At 39.7% G+C, this 24,971-nt stretch overlaps 1 pseudogene; it reads left to right on the top strand.

Annotated features, from left to right (window-relative positions):
- Positions 1-22,465: 22,465 nt before the first annotated feature.
- Positions 22,466-23,096, top strand: LOC121436677 (annotated as a pseudogene).
- Positions 23,097-24,971: the final 1,875 nt, after the last annotated feature.

Here is a 24,971-nt window from a genome sequence, read left to right as displayed (position 1 = left end):
AAAATACCTTATCATTCCAGCATCGTTTTTATTTCTCTTTGTAGCACAAATGTATAATAAAAATGCAGAGACACATATTAGGGTCAGCCTGAAGATCACAAAAGCAAAGCAACCAAGCCACTAGAGAACTCTTACCTCTGTGAAATCTTCAGACTGAAAGACAGCGAGTTCTTTTCTCATCCCGCCTTATATTCCGCTTTAATGCTGGGATTAAAGCTTTACACCACCACTGCCTGGCCCCTATGGCTAACTAGTGTGGCTTCTGGGATTAAAGGTGTGTGCCACCACTGCCTGGCCCCTATGGATGACTAGTGTGGTTGTTTTACTATCTGATCTTCAGGCAAGTTTTATTTATTAAAATACAAATGAAATATCACCACATCTCTTCATTTATCTTCTCTGGCTTTTTATTCCAGCTGCTTTTTATTTAAATAGTATGTCTTCAAGCTCCGCTAATTCTTCCTTCTGTTTAAGATGTGCTGCTATTGATACCTTATTTCTGTTTTTTAATTTCTTTAACTGTATTTTGTACCTCAAGAATTTCTCTTTGCCAATTCTCAATTGCTTCAATCTTTTAAGTTTTTCTGGAATATTGACATGTTTCTGTGTTCTTTTTTTTCTTCCTATCATTGAGTTTCCTTAAAACAGCTCTTTTGAATTCTCCATCTGAGACTTTGTACATATTGTTTGTTTGCTCTGTGGTTGGTTTTGGCATCGTATGTTTAACCATTAAGTGAGGTCACAGTTTTCTGAAAGTTTTTTTTTCCAAGTTTTAAAAAACCTGCACGTGCTTGTGCACATGCACACATATACACACTACACCACATAAACTATAAGTAAGCATGTGTGTTATAGGAAAAGTATACAAAAGATAGAAGAAAATCATCTGCAGTCATGATCAGTTCAGCCAAACATATCCTTGTTAGCATATGATGATATTTGCACATTAAAAGATCAGGTGTTTATTTTCATCTTCATAATCTGGCTTATGTCTAAGTAGACTGTTTTATTTTCTCTGAGCATGTAGTTACTTCTACTGATCCAGCATGTTATACTGCTGAGCCCCAGTGTGTTTTCTGTTTTCACACAAAACGGTGTTCCACGCTCAAATTTGTCCTAAATCTGCAGTTGTGGGGTTGTTTTGAATGAACTGGTGAGTGCCTTAAATTAGCACTCTGTCCCCACAAAGCTCTATCAGGAGCCAGGGTAGACCCAGTTGGCTTGTTCGCCATCATTGCCCTGTGTTCAAACACGGTGGGATTCTGCCCTGATTAGCGCATAATTACCCTGCACGGAGCGTCCCTATCAAAGTACAGTGACTTGGCACCCAGCTCCCTTTTAGTCTCCTCATGGGAAAATTACTTTCTCCCTGTTGTGCTGTCTGGGGCTATGGAAGGAATGCAATTTGCAATCCCATGGCCACCAGTGTCTTATTGTTTGGTTTCACCCACAGTTCACAGGGCAATCAGACCTACACAGCATAAGAATAGGACTCATATCCATGCTGTTGAACGGGTTTGCTTACTGCTGAGGCAAACTGGTCCTTCCTTAAATACTATAATCAGCCAGAGGTTATGTTTCTCAGAGTAGAAATAAAATTGGTGGGTCACAAGTGTAGCACATATTCTAATTCTTCTTTTTGTTTTGTTTTTTGAGACAGGGTTTTTCTGTAGCTTTGGAGCCTTTCCTGGAACTAGCTCTTGTAGACCAGACTGGCCTCGAACTCACAGAGATCCACCTGCCTCTGCCTCCTAAGTGCTGGGATTAGAGGTGTGTGCTACCACTGCCTGGCCCTTGTTATTAATAATAAAAACTCAGGGTCAGCTATCTGGGGGTGAAAGCTGAAGGACCAGAGAAGCAGAGCAGCTAGCCACTAGGGAGACCTTTTACCTCTACCGATGCTTAGACCAAAAATGGTGGTCCTGTCTTCAGACTGCCTCTTCAGACTGTTTCAGACTGCATCCTTAGACTGTAGCTGTCTTCACTAAACCTCAGAATGAATCCTTAGTTGCTGTCTCCTTCCTTCTTATATTCCACTCTCCACTCAGCCATAGCACTCCTGTCTCCACCTCCTTAGTGCTGGGATTAAAGGCGTGGGATCCCAAATGCTGGGATCACCTTTGTTTGAGCCACCACTGCCTGGCTCTGTTTTTCTTTTAGATTGGATCATTTTCGTGTAGCCCAGAGTAGCCTTGAACTAACAGAGATCCGTCTGACTCTGTCTCCCGAGTCATGGAATTAAAGGTATGTGCCACCACTGCCTGGCCCCTACTGGTTTAGTTCTATTCTCTGATCTTCCCAAACAAAATATCACCACATACAAGTCTCTATCTAACACCAGGTTGGATATAGGACCTCTGGCTTATGAATGCTGATTGTAAGGATTTTTCCTTTCCTGGGAGAAAGTCCCCATTGCTGTCACCCAAGGTTAGAGGAAGGGTGGTGGAAATGTTTTCTTGGTTGCCTGGGCTGATGCTGAGCTGCGATATACCCCAGTCTCACAGCTGTAAGACCTGCACAGTCTCAGGTATGTACCCCAGGCCCGTGCTGTGGTTGTCTTTAGTGTTGGATGAAATCCAAGTCTGTTCTACTTGAGCGCAAAGAACTCTATCTGATGGCCAAGTATTCCTAGAGGCTCCATATGTGAATGCATGCCTGTGGGGGGGTGGCCTTTGGGAATGTACCTTGTGCATGGTCTCTCTGTTGTGGGCTCAGTATTGGACTCCAAGGCAAAGATGTGTCCTCATTTTTCTAACATATTCTATAGAGAATAGAGTATTGCTTCTTAGCTGTCCAGTGTTGGCAGACAAATATTGGGAGCCAGGCTGTCTCTTATACACCTGGCTAAAGAGAGTCCAGAAACTCAGTCTACAAGTACTGGCTTGATCACAAGGCTGTGGATCTCTGTCTGTCCTCTTGAAATCATGCTCTTGAGTCTGGTTTTGGGATTCAAGTTTAAGGCCTGGATGTAATTCCCTCTCTTATCACAAATTATGATCTCTCTCTCTCTCTCTCTCTCTCTCTCTCTCTCTCTCTCTCTCTCTCTCTCTCTCTCTCTCTCTCTCCTCCCTCTCTTCCTCTCCCTCTCTCTCCTCTCCCTCTCCTATCCCTCTCTCTCCTTCTCCCTCCTTCTCTCCTTCTCTCTCTCTCTCTCTCTCTCTCTCTCTCTCTCTCTCCTTCTCTCCCCTTTCTCCCTTTCCCCCTCATGTTCTCCCTCTTTCTCCCTCCCTCCCTCCTTCCCTCCCTCACACACATACCCCCCCCTCTCTGTGTGTGTGTGTGTGTGTGTTTATTCTATATTCTTCATTAGTTCTCTTATTATTATACTAAAATTGCACTATGGTCTCTCAATTGGCTTCCTTTGCTTTTGTAAGAAGTTTGTGAATAGCAGTCCTATTTGTTTGGCTGGGGGGGGGGGGAATCATATTAGATCACTTGAGGGTCTTAGCAGCCACCTTGCTTTCCATCCATCCATTTATATTTTATAACCATCTCCTTAGTTATGTTGTAGGAATCTTACTGTGGTTCTGATTTGAATTTCTCTAACTAGTAATGATGTTGAACACCTTTGCATGTATAATGACTATATTCATATAAAGCTTTTTGTAAGAAATTTTTTTGGTTGTTTTTTTTTTTTGAGATACTCAGGGATGGCTTTGAATTCAGTGTGAAGCTAGGGTGACTTTGAATTTCTGTTTTTCCTGCCATCACTTCCCAGCTGCCAAGATCACAGACATGAACAACTCCTATCCCCTGATTTAGATTCTCTGTTCATTTTTAGAAGTAGATTTTTGCCTTTGTTGTTACATTGTAGGAGTTTTTTTCTATACCCTAGTTATAAGCCCTGCATACCACAGTACAATCACAGATGAAGGTCAAAGGACAGTTCTCTCCTACTGTGTATGTCCTAGGGATCAAAGTCAGGCCATCACCTTTACCCACTGGGCCATTTCTCAGCCCCCTAAAGGTTTCAGTGTTAATGAGTTAAATTGACTTATATTTTCAATCAATCACTGGATGATTGGGTATCATATCTAAGAATTTATTGCCAAATCTAAGTCACAAGGTTTTACATCTATATTTTATTTTAAAATTTTATGGTTTGATAATATATATTTCACTTATTGATCCATATTGAGTTAAGTTTTATAAGTTGTATTGAAAGAGATGTATGACTTCTTTTTTTTATATTTGGAAATCTACTTACCCTTCAATAGTATATTAAACAGACTATTCTTTCTTCCTTGAATGGACTTGAAACCATGACCAAACTAACTAACCATAAACATAGATGTTTGTTTCTGGATTATGAAATTTTCCCCATTTGTCTCTATCCTTAATGCCAATATTAAATGTTTAATTACCATAAAGTTATAGTAACGTTTTTTGTTTGGTTTTTGTTGTAATGTTTTTTTAAGACAGTTTCATGTAGCTCAGATCATTCTCAAACTTGCTATGTAGCTTAGGTCCCCTTTGAACTATTGATCACCTGTGTCTACAAACATGCACTTTTTATAGTAAGTAAAGGAATATGTTCTACTTTTGCTCTGTTGCTTCAAGAATGTTTTTATTATTTTGAGTAAGTTTTGTATAAAGTTTAATGGTCTGCTTTTTAAAAACATTTATCTTGCATAGGTCTTATACAAGCTGCACAATTGCTGTGAGTTCATATGTGCAAGATCAAGCCAGACAAAATCCAAGCCTGGAAAGGGGAAGTGGGTCTGAAGTCCCATCACTAGCTGAAGAGTTGTTGGTAATTGATAACTTCTGGGAGAGGAAGAGTTTCCTTTAGTGGTGTGGTACCTGGTACATGACCACCCTCTGTTGGATGGCTACACACTCAAGAATATATAGGCAGCAGAAACTGGACTTCACATGTTTTTAAAAAATGGGGACATGAAATTCGGTGGGTATGGAATTGGGAGGGGGTAGATCTGGGAGGAGTTAGGAGGGATGAATATGATTAAAATGTAATATATAAAATTCTCAAAAAGATAACATTAAAGAAAAATAGCATTTATTTGTCAATTTCTTTTTTAAGAATATAATTGTTTATTAAAAATTGATTCTTCTCTCATGCAGTACATTCCCGATTGCAGTTTCTCTCTTCCCACTCCTCCAAGCTCCTTTCCATATTCCTTCTCTCCCAGATCCACTCCCCCTCCATTTCCCTTCAGAAAAAAGCAGGCCTCCAAGAGACAACAACCAAATATGACAAGACAGGAATATTAAGACAAAGCAATAGTCCTCCTCTCAAGGCTGGATAAGGCAACCCAATAGGAGAAAAAGAGTGCCAAGAGCAGGCAAAAGACTCAGAGACACACCCGCTCCCACTGTTAGAAGTTCCAAAAAACCACCAAGCTAACGGCCTTAATATATAGACACAGGACCTGGTGCAGACCCTATTCTTGCCACATCAGTCTCTGTGAGCCCATATGCACCCTGCTTAGTTGATTCAGTGGGTCACATTCTCCTGGTGTCCTTCATCCCCTCTGACTCTTACAATCTTTCTTCACCATCTTCCATGATATTCCCTAAGCTCCAAGGAGACTGGAACGTAGGGGTGAAGGCCCCATGGGGGCACCTGTGGGGCTGTGTGTTCAGTGAGCTGTGTGGATGCTGTCCTCAGCAGTGGGGCCCCACTGTCAGATTTTGGAGAACAACCCTCTGCTCTCGCTCTAGCCTGGGTTGTTCGGGGATCTCCACAGGACTCCTTTGGCCATTAACTCAACAGAATGCAAACAGTCCTGCCACTGGAGGCCTTGCCAGGCTACAAGAGATGGCCAGTTCAGACTCTGTATCCCCCAATCCTAGGATCAGCCTCAGATTCCAGGAAGTTTCCTCTGCACTAGGTTTCCACCCTGCTTTCCAAATGCCCATCCCCCAAAACCCACCTGTCTCTCCCAGCATTCTCACCATCTATCTCTTCCCTCCCAGGTGCCAGGCACACACCCACCCCACTCCCATCCCCCCACCCCTAGTCCACCCAAAAAATCTATTGTTTTCCCTTCCCAGGGAGATCCATACAAGCCCCGTTCCCCACAGCCCTCTTTATATAACCTCCCTGGGTCTGGATTGTAGCTTGATATCCTTTACTTCACAGCTAATATCCATTTATAAGTGAATATATACCATACTTACCTTTCTGGGTCTGGGTTACCTTACTCAGAATGAGTTTCTTCTTGTCCCATCCATTTGCCTCCAAATTTTGTGATGTCATTATTTTTAACTGCTGAATAATACTCCATTGTGTAAATGTGCCACATTCCCTTCATCCATTATTCTGTTGAGAACCATCTAGGTTGTTTCCAGTTTCTGGCTATTATGAATAGAGCAGCAATTAATATGGTTGAACAGGTATCTCTGTGGTAGGATGAAGTGTCCTTTGGGTATATGCTCAAGAATGGTATAGCTGGGTCTTGCAGTAGATCAATTTCCAACTTCGTGAGGAACTGCTACACTGATTTTCATAAATATCTGTAAGGGGTTGCATTCTCACCAGCAATGGAGAAGTGTTCCCGTTACTCCAGAGCTTGGCAGCAAGAGTTGTCACCTGTGCTATTTGATTTGCATTTCCCTGATAGCTAAGGATGCTGAACTCAGTCATTTGAATTTCCTCTAGTGACAATTGTCTGTTTATATTTTTTTGCAATTAAAACTTTTTTATTGTTCTATCATACAATATGTTCCAACCACAGTCCCCTCCCACCCTCCTCCCAGTTCTCCTTCCACCTCTTCTCTCCCCCAGATCCATTCCTCCTCCGTGTCCCTTCAGAAAAGGGCAGGCTTCCCAGGGATAGCAACCAAAGATGGCATAAAAAGTTACAGTAAGACTAGGCACAAACCCTCATAGCAGAACTGGTCGAGGCAACCCAGTAGGAGGACAAGTGTCCCTAAAAGCAGGCAAGAGTCAGAGACACTCCCACTGCTAGGAGTCCCACAAACACACCAAGCCAACAATCATAACCTATTTGCAGAGGACTTAGTTTAGACCCATACAAACTCAGTGGTTGCTGCTTCCGTCACTTTGAGCTCCTATGAGCCCTTCTTAGTTGATTCTGTGGCCCTTGCTCTGGTGTCCTTGACCCCTCTGGCTCCTACAATTCTTCTTCCACGGGTTCCTGACCTCCAAAGGAAGGGCCTCAGTGGATACAGGTATACAAAGTATCTTGATCTTATGGGCTCGGAACTTGCCTTCCCACCACCACAAGCTCCTCAACACATTCCTATCCCACCTTCACGTCCTTTTCTCTTTTTAATGTATTCCACTGAGTCCAGTTAGCGCTGCTTGCTGGAATGTTGACTGGTATTGGCTTGATCTTGTCCAGGTAACCAAAACTACAGTCAGTTTATGGGGGTAGCAGCCATGTTCTGTGTGGAAGACAGCATTTCACACTGCTTCTCCCTGTCGGCTGAACCTTACACTCTTCTTGCCCCCCTCTTCCAAGATGTTCCCTGAGCCTCAGGAAGAGGTTGATGTAGCTGTCACCTTTAGAGCTGAGGACTCAGTAGTCAGATATTCTCAGCATTTTGCTTGGTTATGACTCCCTCTGCATGTCCTGCTGCCCACTGTGGATAGAAGCTTCTCTGGCAAATGGTTAACAATAGCACTAATCTTTGGTTATCAACTGGAATATTTAGAAGGCGATTTGACAACATTATCATTTAGCAAAACAACAATTGCAGGTTCCATCCTGTGACTTCCCCATCCAACCATGGGCTTTAAACCAGGATCACAGTAAAAACAGGCATGAGACCACTTCCTGTGGAACAGGCTTCAAATCCAATCAGGAAGCAGTTGGTTATTCCCATAGCCTTCGTGCCACATTACATTATGGGCACAGCTTTCCTGTCAAATTGGTATTGTAATATTCAGGGTTCGAGACAGGGTAGAATCAGCTTCTTGGTTACATAAGGAAGTCACTGGGAGCTTGTGAGATTGTTCAACAGGTAAAAGCACTTAACCTTGAAACCCTCAAGACCTGAGTTTGATCCTTGGAACCCATAGTGGAAGGAGAGAATCAATCAACTCCTGAAAAGTTGTCCTCTGGCCTCCATGCATGCATTCGCATGGTGTTAGATGGCATTTTTCATGAATGCTCTGCTATGTTAAGGACGTTTCTTTCTGTGCCCAGATGCATGAGTATGTTTTATTATGAAAGGGTATCACATAGCAAATGCCTCTTTGTTTGCTTTGTTGGAGATGATCATATGGAGGTTTATTACTCTTGTAGTTCAAAGTCTGCCTTAGTTTCCTTTCTGCTGTTAGAACAGAATGGAACAGATTGAGTAAATTTTAAATAGTGGAAGTTTATATGCTTCATGATTCTGAAGGTTAGAAAATCCAAATGGAGAAAAAAATGGATTTGGTCAGGACTTTCTTGTTGCACAGTAACAAGTGGCCCCGAGCTAGTCAGAAAGAGAATATGAGGGCTTTCATGCTATAACAGACTTAGTCTCAAGTTAAGTATCCCAGTCTAATATGATGATATTAATCCATTTAGCAAGGAACAGCTCTCATGACCTTTTAAAGGTCCTACTTGATGTATTTTCTGACAGGGCTTTAGCATGTACCTAGGCTAGCCTCCAACTCCTCTCCAAGCCCCCGGACTACTAGGATCACAAGCCTATGTGTGCTAAAATGCCTGACTTAAAGGCCTACTTTAGTAAATTCATTGGATTTTTAATTATGTATATGTGTGTGGTTGTTAGCGTGTGTGGATGTGGGTGTGGGTGTGTGCACATGAGGTGCTCAAGGAGGCCAGGATTGGGAGGGGTCATCCTAGCTTCATCCATTGTAATGGTAGGCATTACAATTAGTTAGATTTCAGTCTTGGAATTAAGTTCATTGAGACTTATTGCAAAAGAATATTAGGGTTGAGTTTTTTTGCTGTTATTTAATAAGTGCTATATATATATCGTGTTATTTGATAATGTGCTATATGTATGTATATATACCTATTTCTATATATAGGCATATATTTTATGTAAGGATATAGAATTATATATATTCATATTTGGTACTGTATTTCTTTACTGATCTCTCTTCTAGGTATTTTATTCATTATTGGTTGTGGCATTTGCAGCTTCCTATTATTATTTTGAAAATATTTATTTCTCCTTTAAATTCTATCAAATTTTGTTTCTTAGGAACTTTGCTTTCCTGATTGCCATCACTTTACTCCATTTTTAATAGAGTAAACATTTAATTTTTTGTTTTTGTGTGTGTGTTTGTGTGTGCGTGCGAACACATGCAAATACACATGAGGTTTAAACTCGGTGTTGTCAGCCTAACCTGCTGAGCCATTTTACTGGCCCTACCTCTCCTCTATTATAACCCCATTTTCTATACTTTCTTCCTTTGCTCTTTGTAAAATATCCCTATGTTTTTTTCCAACTTCACCCTGATATACTTTTCGAGTTACTCCCTAACTCTGTAATTTCACAGCAGTCAAGTTGTCTTTGTTATTTCTTATCTTTTAGTCTTCCTAAAGTTTTAATTGAGTTTCTGTTCTATTTGAAATTCTTGTTACAACTTTATTCAGTGCCACAGTAAATTCTGCAATCTTCGGACAGTATGGTAAATCATGAATTCAGTACCAGTAGTCTTTGTTGTTTAGCAAGGTTTTATTTCACTGAGATAACACAGTTGAAGAAACTTCCTGTTCTCCAAAGCATCTTAGATGAAAACCTCCTAGAAACTAATGAGGCTAGGACCAAATTTAAAAAAAACATCATGTTCCTAGTTAGGAGCTCTTTAGTCTCTGTTTTCCTAAACAGTTATTTCATCTGAATTAAAACTAATCTATCATAAAAATCAAAATGAGTATATGTATCATCCATTAGTGTATAAATCCCAAGGAGATAAAGAAGCAAGACAAAAATAATTTTCACATATCTGCATAAAACTAAATGTTTTATACACCCACACCCACACATATATATCTTAAAACATTCAAAATGTTAAGGATAAACTGTTTTTCAAAAACTTTTACAACTTTCCCTTTCTTCTTCCCTGCATATCTACTGACATAGATTTAGAATTACAGTTTTATTCTACACAAACTAGCTCCATTATGTAAACAAAATATATTTCTTTTAGGAATTATTGTGGTCATCCCATCAGATAGAATAGACCTTCGCTGAAATTTTTCTTCAGATGCAAGGCAGCTTAACAGTGGTTTGAAAGAGTAAAACAGTGACTTTGTTGGGAATTTTTGGAAGTGGGGGGATTGGGCCAGGATTAGTTTTTTTGTTTGTCTGTTTGTTTGAATTTTGTTTTTTGTTTGTTTTTGCATTTGGTTTGAACTTTTCTTAGATGCCAATGGAGAGAGCACCCTGATTTTCTTCTCAGTGTGCCCATATGGGAAAGAGTTATCAGCTTGCCATAAGTAAGACAGAGTGCATAAAAGTAGTTGAGATCAAAATACATTATATGCATTTAAGACATGTTCAAAGAATAAATATAAATATTATTTTAAAAGAGGAAGTCAATCTTAACAGCTGTCAGTAGGTAAATATCAAAAGATGGAGTCATGCCCTTTATCATAATATTGCAAAATATCTGCCCCATTTGGCAGTCATAAGTATAGTATGTTCAGATAGACTTTGTTGTAACTGGAGCAACATATTAAGTGTGGTGGATCACTATATTCTAGCATCTTGATCTAAAAAGATAAATCTAGAAGAATAGCCTAGATTTCCAGGGGTCCAATAAACCAGTAGTATGGATACACTGAGCAACTGCAGTCTTTGTTCCGTTACAAGAGTAACTTGGTTTGGTGATTAGTATAATCATTAATTAGTATAATTATCATTTTTCTTTAGTACTTTCGAGAATAAAAAGTATTGCTTGATATAAAAAGAGAAAATATACAATACATCATATATATGGGATATTGGTTAGTAGCCAGAATTTTTACTTTTATTTTTACTTTTTTATTACTTTTTACCTATTTATTTTGTGTACATGTTTGTGTGCATATGGGAATGCTCTTGACACAGTGTATATTTAGAGGTTAGAGAGTAATATGTGGGATTTATTCTCTCCTTTCATCATGTGGGTCCTAGGGATTGAACTCAGGTCATTAGTCCTATTGACAGGTACCTTTACACAAGCAGAATCATCTGGCTGTTCCTACTGGGTTTTTGTTTGTTTGTTTGTTTTAGATAGGGTTTCACTGTGCAGCCTAGCTGATCTTGCTATATAAATATCGCCAACCTCAAACTTGTAGTAATTTTCCTGTCTTGAGCTCCCAAGTGCTGGTATCATAGGCATAACCAGTATTCTCAGCTAAGATTTCTTAAGTAACTCTTATCAGTTGATAAATGGATGACTAAAACAATTGAAAACTGGGTAAATGATTTTGATAGATATTTCTTTAAAGAAGATATGCTTACAACCAAAAAAATACACGAAAAGATGCTTAATATTATTATTCTTTAGGCAAATGAAATCTACACCGCAGAGCTACAACATTCATGGCTTTGGGATTGACCTGACTGAGCAACTGGGAGTGAAGACAAACACACATACAGAAAACCTGGGATAGGGTGAGCTGTGCATTGTGATAGAGACACACCAGCAGCTGGCAAACTCAGTGTGTGTATATGTAGCTGACTAAGGAGACGCATTGATTATATCCAGCTGAACAAGGTATATTAACTAATCTCCATAGGGCCCCTCTGTAGGGGAGCAGTCTCAGGTTACAGTCACCTACCTGGGAGGAGGAAGCTTGGTTAATATTTTCTGCACACACTGTAAACATCAGTGCTTGTTAGCACTTGCTATTCTCCTGAACCTGACTCCAGGAAGGCCTTGCCATTCCTGTGGGTCTGAGGCATTGGGGTCCATGACATGTCAACAATACACACTGACTCAAGACTTCATCCGTTAGCCACACCACAAACCACTTCATAGCAATTCATATTTCTATTTTTTAAAAAAATGGGAAAAGGATGTGGAGAAATCAGAACAGTTAGACATTACTAGTAGGAATATAAAACAGTATAGCAAATATGCAAAACTGTTCCTTTGTCTAGCACGCTGCTTTCAATTTTCTCTTTGTGTCTCTCTCATTCTTTTTTATTTTTTGACTTTTGAGACAGGGTCTCATATAGTCTTCTCTGACTTTGAACTCACGATACTATCTCTGCACTCCTGATCTTCCTACATCTACCTCCCACGTGCTGAAATTATAAGCACATGCCAGCACACACAGCTTCACTTTGGGTTTTCCCCAGGGTTTTAGGGCTTTTTAGGTAGTTAGCCTAGAGATGAATGTTAATATCTTACCTTTATAACACTCAGTTGGAATTAGCACTAGCTTAGTTTCAGTACTTACAGGATAGTCTTCCCTGTGTATGAGTTCAGTTTATATGTGCTGGACACCCATTTACAGACATTTGTGAATTGCTTTTTAAAATATCTAGGGAAAGAATGCAGAAGTAACAAAGCAAAGATATTGTAAATTCTGGATTTAAAAACAAAACAAAAAATTACTGTATCAGAGCCCTTTTATATTTATAGAAAAAAGACCAGAGGTACATATTAAAAGATACATATGCGGTCTAATTATGAATACATAACCATGTCTCATTTTAAGACTGATTACATATGCAATAGTAGTCAAGAAAGATTACATTACTAGCTTAGTATGGGTTTCTATTGCTCTGGTAAAACACCATAACCATAAGCAATCGGGAAGAAGAGGGTTTATTTTACCTTACAGCTTGTAGACCATCACTGAGGGAAGTCAGGACAGGAATAGGAACATGAGGTAGAAGCTGATGCAGAAGCGATGAAGGAGTGCTGCTTACTGGCTTGCCCCTTATGGCTGGCTCAGCCTGCCAACTTACAGAACCCAGGACCACCTGCCCAGGGATGGCACCACCCACAGTGACCTGGGCCCTTCTGCATCAACACAGACCAATCTGGGGGGGGCATTTTTTCAATTGTCATCCCCTTTCCCCAAATGACTCTAGCTTGTGTTGAGTTGTTATAAAAAATCAGCCAGCACAATTACCATCTTAGTAAGTATACTTTATGATCAGTATAGTGATAAAATTGCTTAATGTAGAATTCCTTAGAATTTTACTGCTTGTTAAGCATTTGCCTTTTGTTAAGCAATATATGGCTGCACTTCTCCCCTCCTTCCCTAGTCTTTGCACGCAGGTTCCCATATTACTTGAACTTTGTAGTTCTGTAGTACGTCTTTACTACTACTTGATGAATGTAGTGTATTATTATTAGGTTGACTCTTTGGGACTTTGGAGTATTCGTTCCCTTTCTGTTGTATACCTCCATTTTTTAAAAAATGTATTATTCACACTACTTAAAATCTGCCACTTTAGTCACTTTTAACTACAACCTTCCAGTAACATGAAGTACACATTGCTATGCAAATATCACAATTGTTTTAAGAATAATCATTCTAAACTGAATCTCTATACCCATTATAAAAATAGCCCTATTAGTCTTTGCTGATAGCTCCTGAAAAACACGATTCTATTTTCTGTCTCTGTGAATTTCCTAGGTACTTCATGTAAGTATTGCAATATCTGTCCCTTTGTGTATTGTGTCTACATACTATATTTTCAGCATTCATCCTTGTTACATGTATCACAATTGCTTTTCCTTTTCAAGGCTGACTAATATTACATTGTATGTGTGTAGCACATTTCATCTATTCCTCCATGAGTGGACGTTTTGGTGTCTAACTTATGCTTATCATGAAAAATACTGCTAATGACACAAATTAATCAAAGACATAGAACTAAAATCCAGTAAATAAAATGTAGAGGAAAAGTAGTCAGCATTGGGCTTGTCGATGCTTCCTAGAATACGATGCCAAAAACATAGAAATAACAAAGAAAATATACAAATTAGACTGCATCAAAATTCAAAAGAGGCAACTCAAAAATAGGAAAACTAATTGAAAATCATAAATCTGACAACTAATTCATATCAAGAATATATAATGCAAAGTTTCCAATGAAACCTCTTTTGTAAAAAGGATAAAGTGTGTGTGCATTTTTTCCAAAGAAAATAATTTCCCTTCAATTAATTGTCTCTGGAATGTTTCATAGAGTCATTCAGAAATGTCCTTCACCTACTTCCCCTGTGAGTCCAAATCTGGTCAAATAGAAAATGATTATTAGCTATCACAATACTTTTGTCAAATATTTGAACCTGTATTCAAGAGTTTTTTTTTTTTTTAGATTTTGGTTGATACATCTCTTTTATGCTACTTCTATATTGTTTCTCTTACTGTACTTGTAAAGTTAGCTTTGAATTAACAATGCTAGTCTTCCTTTTGTTCTTTTCCAATATTGCTTTTTTTATTTTATACATATGAATTTTGAAATTGCATATATTTTTGTAACAGAATGTTTGTTGACATCTTAATACATCTTAATATGAGCTTCTAATCACTTAGCATGGAATGGCTCTCCATTAATTTATGTCTCTAATTTTCTCCAGTGTATTTTCAGTGTTTAAGTCTTTGGCCTCTTTAAGTATATTTGTGAAGAACCTAATATTTCAATGCTGTTGCAATTTAAATTTTTAGCAGGTGGTTTATAACCTTTATAAACACTTTAAAACTTTAAAAGGTTTATTTGTTTCCTTATTATTTATTTAGTGTGTGTATATGTGTTCATTTGATATGTGTGAATACAGGTGTGCATGTGCCACGAGGCATGTGGAGGCCAGAGGACACTTTTCAACAATTGGTTCTCACCATGCACCTTGGTGAAGCAGGCTCTTTTGTTTTTGCTGCTGACCTGTATACTCCAAGTTAGTTAGCCTGTGAGCTTCCAGGCCCTTCTCTCTCACTTCCCATCTGGTGTTAGGATCATAGATGCGTGCCACCACTTCTGGACTCTTACACTTTGTAGGTGGGTACTGGGGCTTGACTCCAGTTGCCAGGCTTGAGTAGCTAGTACTTATTATCCACTGAGCCATCTTTCCAACACCACAGCACATTTTGTATATTGATTTTGTATGTTGAAAATGTGTTGATACTGTTTGTTAACTTTAACTGTTTTTTTTTTTTGTTAATCTTGGGGTTATTTTTTTCCATTTAATTAGGTCATTTACAAAAAGATTGTTTTATTTATTCCATTCTGCCTTATATGGCTCTTATTTTTCTTGTTCAATTGCTGTAGTTATGACTTGAAAAAACATGTTGAATAGACGTAGAGAAAGTGAACATTCTTGTCTTATTCTTGGTTTATGGGAAAAAACGTTCAGATTTTGATCATGTTATATGAGTTTGCTGTAAACATTTCATCTGTGGCCTTTATAATGTTGAAGAGGTTTCCTTTTGTTCCTAGTTTGTCTTTCTCTTTTAGAAAGTGTGTTGAAAATGAACTACAGGCAACTGAGGAAAACTGGAAGCAGGAAAGGAGGAAGTCCACCCCAGGGAAGAGCACATCAGTGTCAAATTGTCAGGCCTGAAACATACATACTAGGCCACAGTATAAAGATTGAGCAAGTTATATTTAGGAATATATATGTGCATACATATATATGCATGTAGTAACAATTAGTAAAAAAGAGGCTATGAATTTGAAGGAGAGCAGGGAGTGAGTGGTATTTGGGAGTGTTTGGAGAGAGAAAAGGAAAGGGAAGGGAGAAATGTAAGTATATTATAATCTCAAAATAAAAAATATTATACATATTTTTCCTGAAACAAGGTTTCTCTGTATAGCCCTGGCTGTTGAGGAACTCTCTATGTAGACCAGGCTGGCCTCAGAGTCAGAGATCTGCCTGTTTCTTCCTCCCAAGTGCTGGGATTAAAGGTGTGCACCACCACTGCCTGGCTGTATATTTTATTTTCATAGATTGCTATTTTTACATAAAATGATAAGTATTTGTATTTATTCATTTTTAATAGGACATGATACATTGATTTTTGTGTTTTTAATCACCTTATACTTGTGGGATAAAATTCATTTGGTCATGGAACATCATTTTTTAAATAGGCTGATATCTTGTAGGAGGCCGCTTGTTTGTTCCCAGCTGCTCAGCCCCAAAATAATCACACAAAAACTGTATTAATTAAATCACTGCTTGGCCTATTAGTTCTACCATCTTATTGGTTAGCTCTTACATCTTAATTTAGCCCATTTCTATTAATCTGTGAATCGCCACGTGGCTATGGCTTACCAGCAAGGTTCTGTCCAGAGTCTGTCCCTGGCTGGGCTACATGGTGTCTCCTGACTCCGCTTTCTTTCTCCCAGCATTCAGTTTAGTTTTCCCCACTTACCTCCATTCTGCCCTGTGCAGGCCCAAGACAATTTCTTTATTCATGAATCAATAAAAGTAACACATAGACAGAAGGACTTCCCACACCACTGATGAATTTTATCTGCTAGTGTTTTATTGATGAGTTTTGCATTAGCGTTCATAGGAGATAGTTATTTTCTTCTTGTGGTAACTTGTCTGGGTTTTTTACCTGGCTAATAATTTTAGCCTTATGAAATAAGTTAGGCAGTATTCTCCACCTACTTCTCTTTTTACAATTTTGTGGAGGACTATTATTAATATTTAATATAAATATATAGTTTATCCTTCAAATATTTAGTAGCTCATGAAAATTTTTTAACTGAAACTTTTCTCCCTTCTATCAAATCACCTTCCTGCTTTAATGTCTTATTTTTCTCAGTGTTTTATTAATTTGTAGTTCTCTCATTTGTTCTTACTATGCTCTTTTCTAGTTTTCTAAGATGGAGTATTAGGTTAGTGATGATAAGTCATTTCTTTCCTAATATATGCACACAAATCTATAATTTTACTGTTGAGCAGTGCCTTATTTTAAGGATTTTGGTGTTTTATTTTTATCATTCTTTTCAAAGTACATTTTTAAACAATTTTTTCCTAATTTGTCTTTTATTAATTTATTTAGAAGCTGTATTCATTTTATTGATTTCTTACTTTATTACATTGTATTCTGAAATGAATGTTGTTTGTTCTCTTAAGTGTGCTAACTTATAGTTTATGGCTCATAATATAGTGCATTTTGATAGTGTTTTTTAGGGGTTTGAGCATAATGTATATCTTGGTATTTATAGAAGAAATATTCTATAGATATCGGCTAGATCAACTTGACTGTAAGTGCTATTCTATATAACTATACTGTTTTTATTCTTTGAGACAGGGTATCACTATGTAGTCCTGACTGACTCAGGGAGTTTGCTGTGAGACTGTGTCTCCTAGTAATGTCAGAAGCTACAGCCTTAAAGTCTCATCAGCATGACTGCCTAAACATGAGCTGAACAAGGACACCAATACACATGCTAACATGACCAGGGGAAAGCCCAAGAGGCCTCAACCCTACACAAAGAACTATAGATAGCAAAGGAATGGGATACTGAGAGTGGGAGAAATAGTTTTTCACAAGGAAGAACACACTAATTGGTTATCATTATGTAGACTAAGCAGGCTGTATTTATGCATATCATGGTTTTATGTAACAACAGGGATTTTCTTTTCTTTTCTTTTCTTTTTTTTTTTTTGGTTTCTTGAGACAGGGTTTCTCTGTGGCTTTGGAGCCTGTCCTGGAACTCTGTAGCCCAAGCTGGCCTCAAACTCACAGAGATCCTCCTGTCTCTGCCTCCTGAGTGCTGGGATTAAAGGTGTATGAAAAAAAGAGGCCATGAATTTTAAAGAGGGCAAGAGAGGACATATTGCAGGGTTTGGGGGGAGTAAAGGGAAACAGAAAAATGATGCATTAATAAAATATAAAAAAGAAAACAATACAAAGAATCAATGAATCTAAGAGGGCTGGTTCTTTGAGAAGATAAACAAGACTGATAAATGCTTGGCTAACCTAACCAAAAGAGAGGGACTGAATCAACAGAATCAGAAATGAACAGGGAAGCCTTATAGCAGACAACAGATAAACTCAGATAATGGAATGCTTTAAAAACCTGTACTCCATTGAGTTGTGAAACCCCCCACCAAAAAAAATGGATGAATTTCTAGATTCAGAAAGCTACCAAAATTAAACCAAGAAGAAATCAACAACCTAAACAGACCCATAACAAAGAAGGAAATTGAAACAATAATAAAAAGCCTTCCAGCCAAAAGAACTCCAGAGCCAGATGGATGCATATCAGAATTCTATCTACCAGATATTCAAAAAAGCTCTACAGCCAGTCCTCCCTAAACCATTCAAAATGATAGAAGCAGAGGAGCACTCCCCAGCTTCTGTGAAGCCACTATCACTCTAGTACCAAAAGCAAGTAAAGACACAGCAAAAAAGAAAGCTCCAGACAGGCCAATATCTCTGAAGAACATAGATTTTTTAAATGCCCAATAAAATACTTGTTAACAGAACACAGACATACATTGAAAAGATTATTGCCTTTCTGTATGAAGGAAAACTTTGAAGATATTTTTATTTTATTTATGTATGTGTTTCTGTGTAGGGGCTGTCTGTATACATGTGTGTGCATGCACATGCGAATGCAATAATCAGAAGAGAGCACTCTTATCATGCTCTGATTTTTCCTTTGAGGTAGGAATCTCACCCTTAGACTTGGGCTGACAAGCCCCAACAATCCTCATGTCCTTACAGCCCTCAGAGCTAGGATTCCTTGTGTTTGTGGGGATATCAGACTTATTATGTGGTTGCTGGGATCGCAACTCTGGTCCTCGTGATTGCAGAACAAGCCCTCTTTACTCACCAGTCCCTAAAGTAGAGTCCTATAAAAAAGATAGTTCCATCTTCATTTGTTTTTATGCATGCTGAATGTATCTATCTTTTAATTAGAGTGTTCAGAAAATTTACATTTACAGTGAATTTTGGAGTCTGGAGAAATAGCTTAGTAGTTAAGACCAGGTACTGCTCAGAGGACTTGGAGTTTGGTTTGTTGCACTCACTCCAGTTCTAGGGGATCCAAAACCTTCTAGCCTCCTAGGGACTTGTACTCGTGCACATACTGCACACAGACATGCACACAAGTACGCATGATTAAAACTTTAGAATATTTACAATAAGTATTGAGATGTTTGGATTAATACTTACCTCCTTTGTCACTAGGTTTTAGATGTTTCCATGTTCTTACCTTCATGTTTTTTTTTCTTTTTGCCTTGTCTATTTTTAATTTAGCATTTACAAAATTATTACATTTACCATTTTAGCTCATTAATTTATACTTTCCTTGATTTTTTGGTTATTCTAGAACTTGTTATATATGCCATCAAGTATTTTACATTGCATTTCAAGTGATACTGTGCTGCTTCATAGGTATTTCACATGCTTTATGACAAAAGATTAAGCTGTCCCTCCTATCCATTAATACACTGCCTTCATTCGTATCAAATATTCATGAGCAATAATTATGGAATGCAGTAGTTTTTTATTTTTAGTTTGGATAAATGTTATTTACCAGTCAACTATTAAAAATAAAATATGTTAAAGTTTAATTTACCTATTCTTAAACACCTTCATGTTCTAATAATATAGATCTATATTTCTAACTTGCACAACTTTCATTTTTTTCTGAAGAATTTGTTTTAACACTTTTTTTTAAAAGAAAGTCTTACCAGCATCAAATTCTTTCAATTTTTGTCTGAAAAAAGTATTTCACATTTACCCAAGAAATATCATTTGGCTGAATAGAAGATTACAAGTTGCAAATGGTGGGTTCTATTTTTTAACATTTTATATAATTTACTGTACTCGCTTAATAATTGTACTTTCCAAACCAAAATCCACGTAATTCCTATTTTTATTCCTATGCATACTTGTTCATTTAGGAATTATTTACTACCATAAGAATCCCCTGAACTATGCATATTCATCGTTTTCTCCATTGTGAGGGGCTGGGGAAAGTGCTGGCTGTGCTAGCGTGAGGACCACGGTCCAGAGCTCCGGAATCCTTGTAATTGCAGACATGGTAGCACGTATCTGTAGTCCCAGAACTCCTACAGCAAGGAAAACAGCATCAGGAAGCTGGCTAACTAGCTAACCTGGTGTATGCAGTAGTAAAGAAGAAGAGCTTCTGTCTTAAAGAAGATAGAAGGGAGCAGAGAAAAAGGTAGAGCTCAATAAAAATTAATTAAAAAAGATAAAGGGAAGAACTCATGCTGGCGGTCGTTCTCAGACTTCCACATACATGCCCAGTGCATGCGTGTCCACACACACACAGACACACACACACATTTCCACATACATGCCCAGTGCGTGCCTGTCCACACACACAGACACACACACACAGAGAGAGAGAGAGAGACAGAGACAGAGAGCAGACAGAGACAGAAGGGTTGGGGAAGGAGGAGGGAGAAGAGATAACTAGACTTGTTGAGGATATAAAGAAAAGGGAAGCTTTTTTTACATGGTTGTTGAGGAAGTAAGTGAATATAACACAGAAAATGAAACAGATCACTTGAAAGATAAAATACGATCCAACAACTCACATGTGGGTGTATCTGTTGTGTGACAGATTTCTGGGGAGATGTGAACAAATGGGAACGGACGACAGATCAAAGTAAGGATATAAAGTCCACCTTGGTGAGCCAATTAATTTTATTGGGGTTACTTTCAAGAATGTGGGTGAGGGGTTACAGAAAACAGCTGTATCACCAAAACCCATCCAACATAGCGGCTTACAAAATTAAGAAATCTGGAGCACAGTACACAGCTGCTGGCAGCACAAATTGGAGAGAGTCCTTTCCAGGCAGCTCAGGTACTCTGACCGTCTTCAAAGCAATCTGGCTGTTCTTTGAGTCTTCCAAGCACCATGGCTGGTCTGCCTCTTCCAGGCAGTTCGACTTCTCTGTGTCTTTTAAGTGACTTGTCTGGTCTGAGAGGGTCTTGATGGAGGAAGGTCATTGGCTAATAAAGGCACTGCCCTGGCCCATTTTATTGGTTAGAGGATAGGTGGGAGGAGTAAACAGAACAAAATGCTGGGAGGAAGAGGAAGTGAGCTCAGAGACTCCACAGCTCTCTCGGGAGCAGACGCCTCAGAGAGAGACGCCATGCCCCGCTCCCGGGATGAAGCTCCGACCCAGGATGGACTAGGCTAGAATCTCCCCGGTAAGCGCACCTTGGGGTGCTACACACAGATGATTAGAAATGGGCTAAATTAATATGTGAGAAAGAGCCTAGAAGAGAATGGGCCAAGCAGTGCTTAAATGAAAACAGTTTGTGTGTTGTTATTTCGGAGCATAAGCTAGCCGAGCAGGCGGCCGGGGTGCTGGGGACGCAGTCCCGCCGCCCTTATTACTTCAGGGTCTCTCAGTAGTCCTTCCAGCTTGTATATGCTTGGGAATGGGGCTGAGAACTAGCGAGTCTGCTTAGTATCAGGGACTTCCCAGGTCGTCTAAATTGTGTTCTTCCTGTGCTCTGGGAGCTTCGCTGAAGGACAGGATGATTCCCATACACGCCTTAGAACATACAGTTGTTTCACCTCCTTTAAAATTCCCATGTCTTAAGGAGCTTTCCTTCAAGTTGGGCAGTTTAATCCCAGAGGAATTGCTAGACAACAATATCCAAAGGAAATGAAAGCAGTATGCTACAAAGATATCTGCACTTCAATACTCAGTGCAGCACTGCGCAGTGAAGTTCAGATTTAGAAACAAATGTAGTCTAACAACTCATGAACAGAGAAATTCTCTTCACTATTTTGTGAGGAAAGAATCCTTCCATTTGAGACAATGTGGCTGAGGCTGGAGGATGTTATGTGTGAACCTGGAGGAAACAAGCAGGCAAAGGAAGATGGATAATGTATGCTCCCACTCTTATGTAGAATGTAAAAGAGCTAAATTCACAGAAGGAGTTGAAGGATGGCTACAAGTACTTGGTCAAAAGTTATAAATATTTGGTTAGATAGGAAAAATAAGTTCAAGGGATCAGTTGTTCCTCATGGTAACTATAGCTAATAATAATATTGTATACTTGGAAAAATGCTAAAAAGAATGAGATCTATGTCTGGTTCTAATCAGAAAAAGACAAGTTTTTGAAGACTAACTGAATTTAACCATTCCACAATGTATACATACCTCAAAGTAAAATGTTGTATATGATAATACATTAGGATTTTTGTCTATGAAATAAACAAGCCAGACCTGTTCATATACAGTGCATTCCTAGCACTTGTGAAGCTGAGGCATGAGGACCATCACTTTGAACCAGACTAATTCCACAGGGAGACACTGTCTAAAAAGTAAAAAAACAAAAACAAAAAAGGAGCCCCAAACTAAATCCCAACATTTTCATCAAGTGTGAATTGAAAATAAACTGGATGTATAATTAGTGAAAGTATCATGCTCTCTTTTTGTCCCTTCCATTTTAATTGAAATACATACAAATACAAATAGAGAAAAGTGAGTAGATTGCTCTGAACCAATTTAAATCTAAAAAAGAAAGCATCAGTGCAGGCATGGACCATCCTCCTCATGAAGGGCTGAGCACAGGAGCCTAGCTGGGGTCAGGCAGGAATGAGTGCACATTGAACACTGATCACTCTGAAGACCCTCACCATTGGCAAGAGTTGGGTGGGCAAATCCAGCCTGGTACTGAACCTCACAGATGATACTTCTGATCCAGAACCTGTAGCAACAATAGGTGTTGACCTTGAAGTGAAAGACCATTTCAGTAGATAGAAATAAGGCTAAATTTACAACATGGGAAACTGCTAGCCACTAGAGGTTTAGAACATTGACTCCTGGCTATTATTGTGGTACACAAGGTGTTATATTAGTGTATGACATCACAAGAAAAGACACCTTCGTTAAAGTGGGTAGTTGGATACACAAAATGATATTGTTGACATGCAGGTTGGGAATAAAATTAATAAAAAAATCTTGGATAGAAATGAAGGCCTGAAATCTGCATAAAAGCATTCCATGTTATTTATAGAGGTGAGGCTAAAAACTTGTGACTCTTCAATGTGTCTTTGAGGAACTTGTTGAATAGATCCCGTAGACACCTGGGCTGTGGGAAGGTGAGGCCCAGAACAAAGAAATGAAGCTGACACACAAGGAAGAGGAGCCTGTGTTGTTACTCTTTTGTGTAATAAACTCTGGGAATTCCATCTCTCGAACATTTAGTCAGGTAGTGACATCTCTTTGTATAGACTCTTAACTGCTAATTAGAGGCCTTGAAGTTTGCACATAATTGTTTTGTCACGGCAATGAGTATTTTGGAGAAAACCCATTCAATAGCTTTCTCAGATGAAGTGTTATGGTAAGCATACAAAGTCTTCCATCTGTAGATTTTTGAAAACATACTTCTTTATTGATCCTTTGTGAATTTCACATCATGCATCCCAATCCCACTCACTTCCCAGTCCCTCCATATGCATCCCCTACCCCTGCAGCAGGACCCCTCCAAATTAAAAACAAAACAACAAAATCTTCACCTTGCTCCTCTGTCTTTCCAACCCTCTTCCTTCATCCTAGTGGCATTGGGAGCTGTGACGTGGCACGTAGTACACCCTTTTCTTCAGTCAGCCCCACCCACAAAATGTGCATTGCAATGAGTCATTGGTCTGGTTCCAGGTCCCTGGAAAACCATAATCACTGGACCCTCACCAAAACTCCTCTTGGATATCCTGTTCTTGCCCTGAGTCATGGAGATCCTGTTGTTATTGCCCTGCAGGACTAGTTCCTTTGTGCACTCCAGCAGGTCACAGATGGGGTAGATGCTGGAGGGGGGGGGGGGCAACCCAACAACCCAAGGCCCAGGATGTGGGTCTGGGTGGTAGCTGATCTGGTCAGTCACACCACTGAGAGTGCCTCCCTCAGGTGAGGGGCAGAGCCACCTCTTCAAGATCCATGCCTTTGGTGAAGGGTGGGGCCATCTGGCTCTCCCAAGTGTAGTGCCAGGGGCCAGCTCTGGGGTTGGGGGAAGGCAGCTCTCCTGCTGCAGGGTCTAGGGAGGGGCAGGGCCTGTGAGACTGAACCAGCTCAGCAGGCCTCTCAGATTTCAACAGGAATGCTTCCTATTAACCCCTGTGGTAACATGGGCCATGGACATCGTCACAGACCCCACCTTCAGCAAGAACATGGACCCATATATCCGGGACCTTTGGCCCGGATGTCACCATGGCTCCAGTGGCAGCACAGGCCACCCATATCAGTAAGGCCCCAGCGGCAGCAAGGCCCTCAGACACCAGCATGATCTCAGGTGGCTGTCCAGACCCCAGGCATCACACAGCCGCACATGGCAACAGTAGCTATAGACATCAACCCAGACCTTGGCTGCTGCTGGACCATGGGCTCAGACATGGCCTCAGGTGGCAGTGTAGGTCACTCAGATTGGTGTGACCCTTGGACACCAACATGGCCCCAGATAATGGCCCAGACCCCAAGTATTTGCATGGCCTTCAGTGGGATCAGGAGCCAGAGGCATGTATATCAACCCATGTCATCCTGTGCCCCCCTCACAGTGGCAACACAGACCACTCAGATCAAGATGGCCCTAGTAGTATCATGACCCCAAAATGATCCAGGTGGTGGCCCAGACCCTGGGGCATCCCCGTGGCCTTGGTGTGGCAACATGGGTCATGGATGTCAGCATAGACCTTGGCTGTCAGAGACCCAGATATGACTGTAGGCAGCAGCTCAGGCCCGGGCATCACTCTGGTCCCAAGTGGCAAGCAGGCCATCAGCATCAGCCGATTTCTCACAATCCTGGCTTCTTTAGACCTGCCTCTTACCACAGCGTATGAACCATTCTGCCTCTCTTTCTCTCCCGTTTCTCCACCACATGCTTGCTCATCATAATGGCCCCTCCTGGGCAGGCCTGTGGATGCTTCAGGTGGGCTGGATCGTGAGGACCCAGACTGCCCCATAGGAATCTTTTGCCAATCTGAGGCACGTAGGCTAAGGCAAGTTGGTGTTGTTTTCCTTCAGTGATTAGCTCAATTAACCAGAAATTTAATCCTGAGATGCACACATTGGATTCATGATCCATGATGGGAAAGTTTAGTTGTCACCTAACAGAATCCCAATAAGG

This window comes from Microtus oregoni, unplaced genomic scaffold (genome assembly GCF_018167655.1).
Source record: "Microtus oregoni isolate MIOR12 unplaced genomic scaffold, Mior012 000050F_002, whole genome shotgun sequence".
NCBI lineage: Eukaryota > Metazoa > Chordata > Mammalia > Rodentia > Cricetidae > Microtus > Microtus oregoni.
Note: the sequence above shows the minus strand (reverse complement) of the source record. Positions and strands in the feature narration are given on the sequence as shown.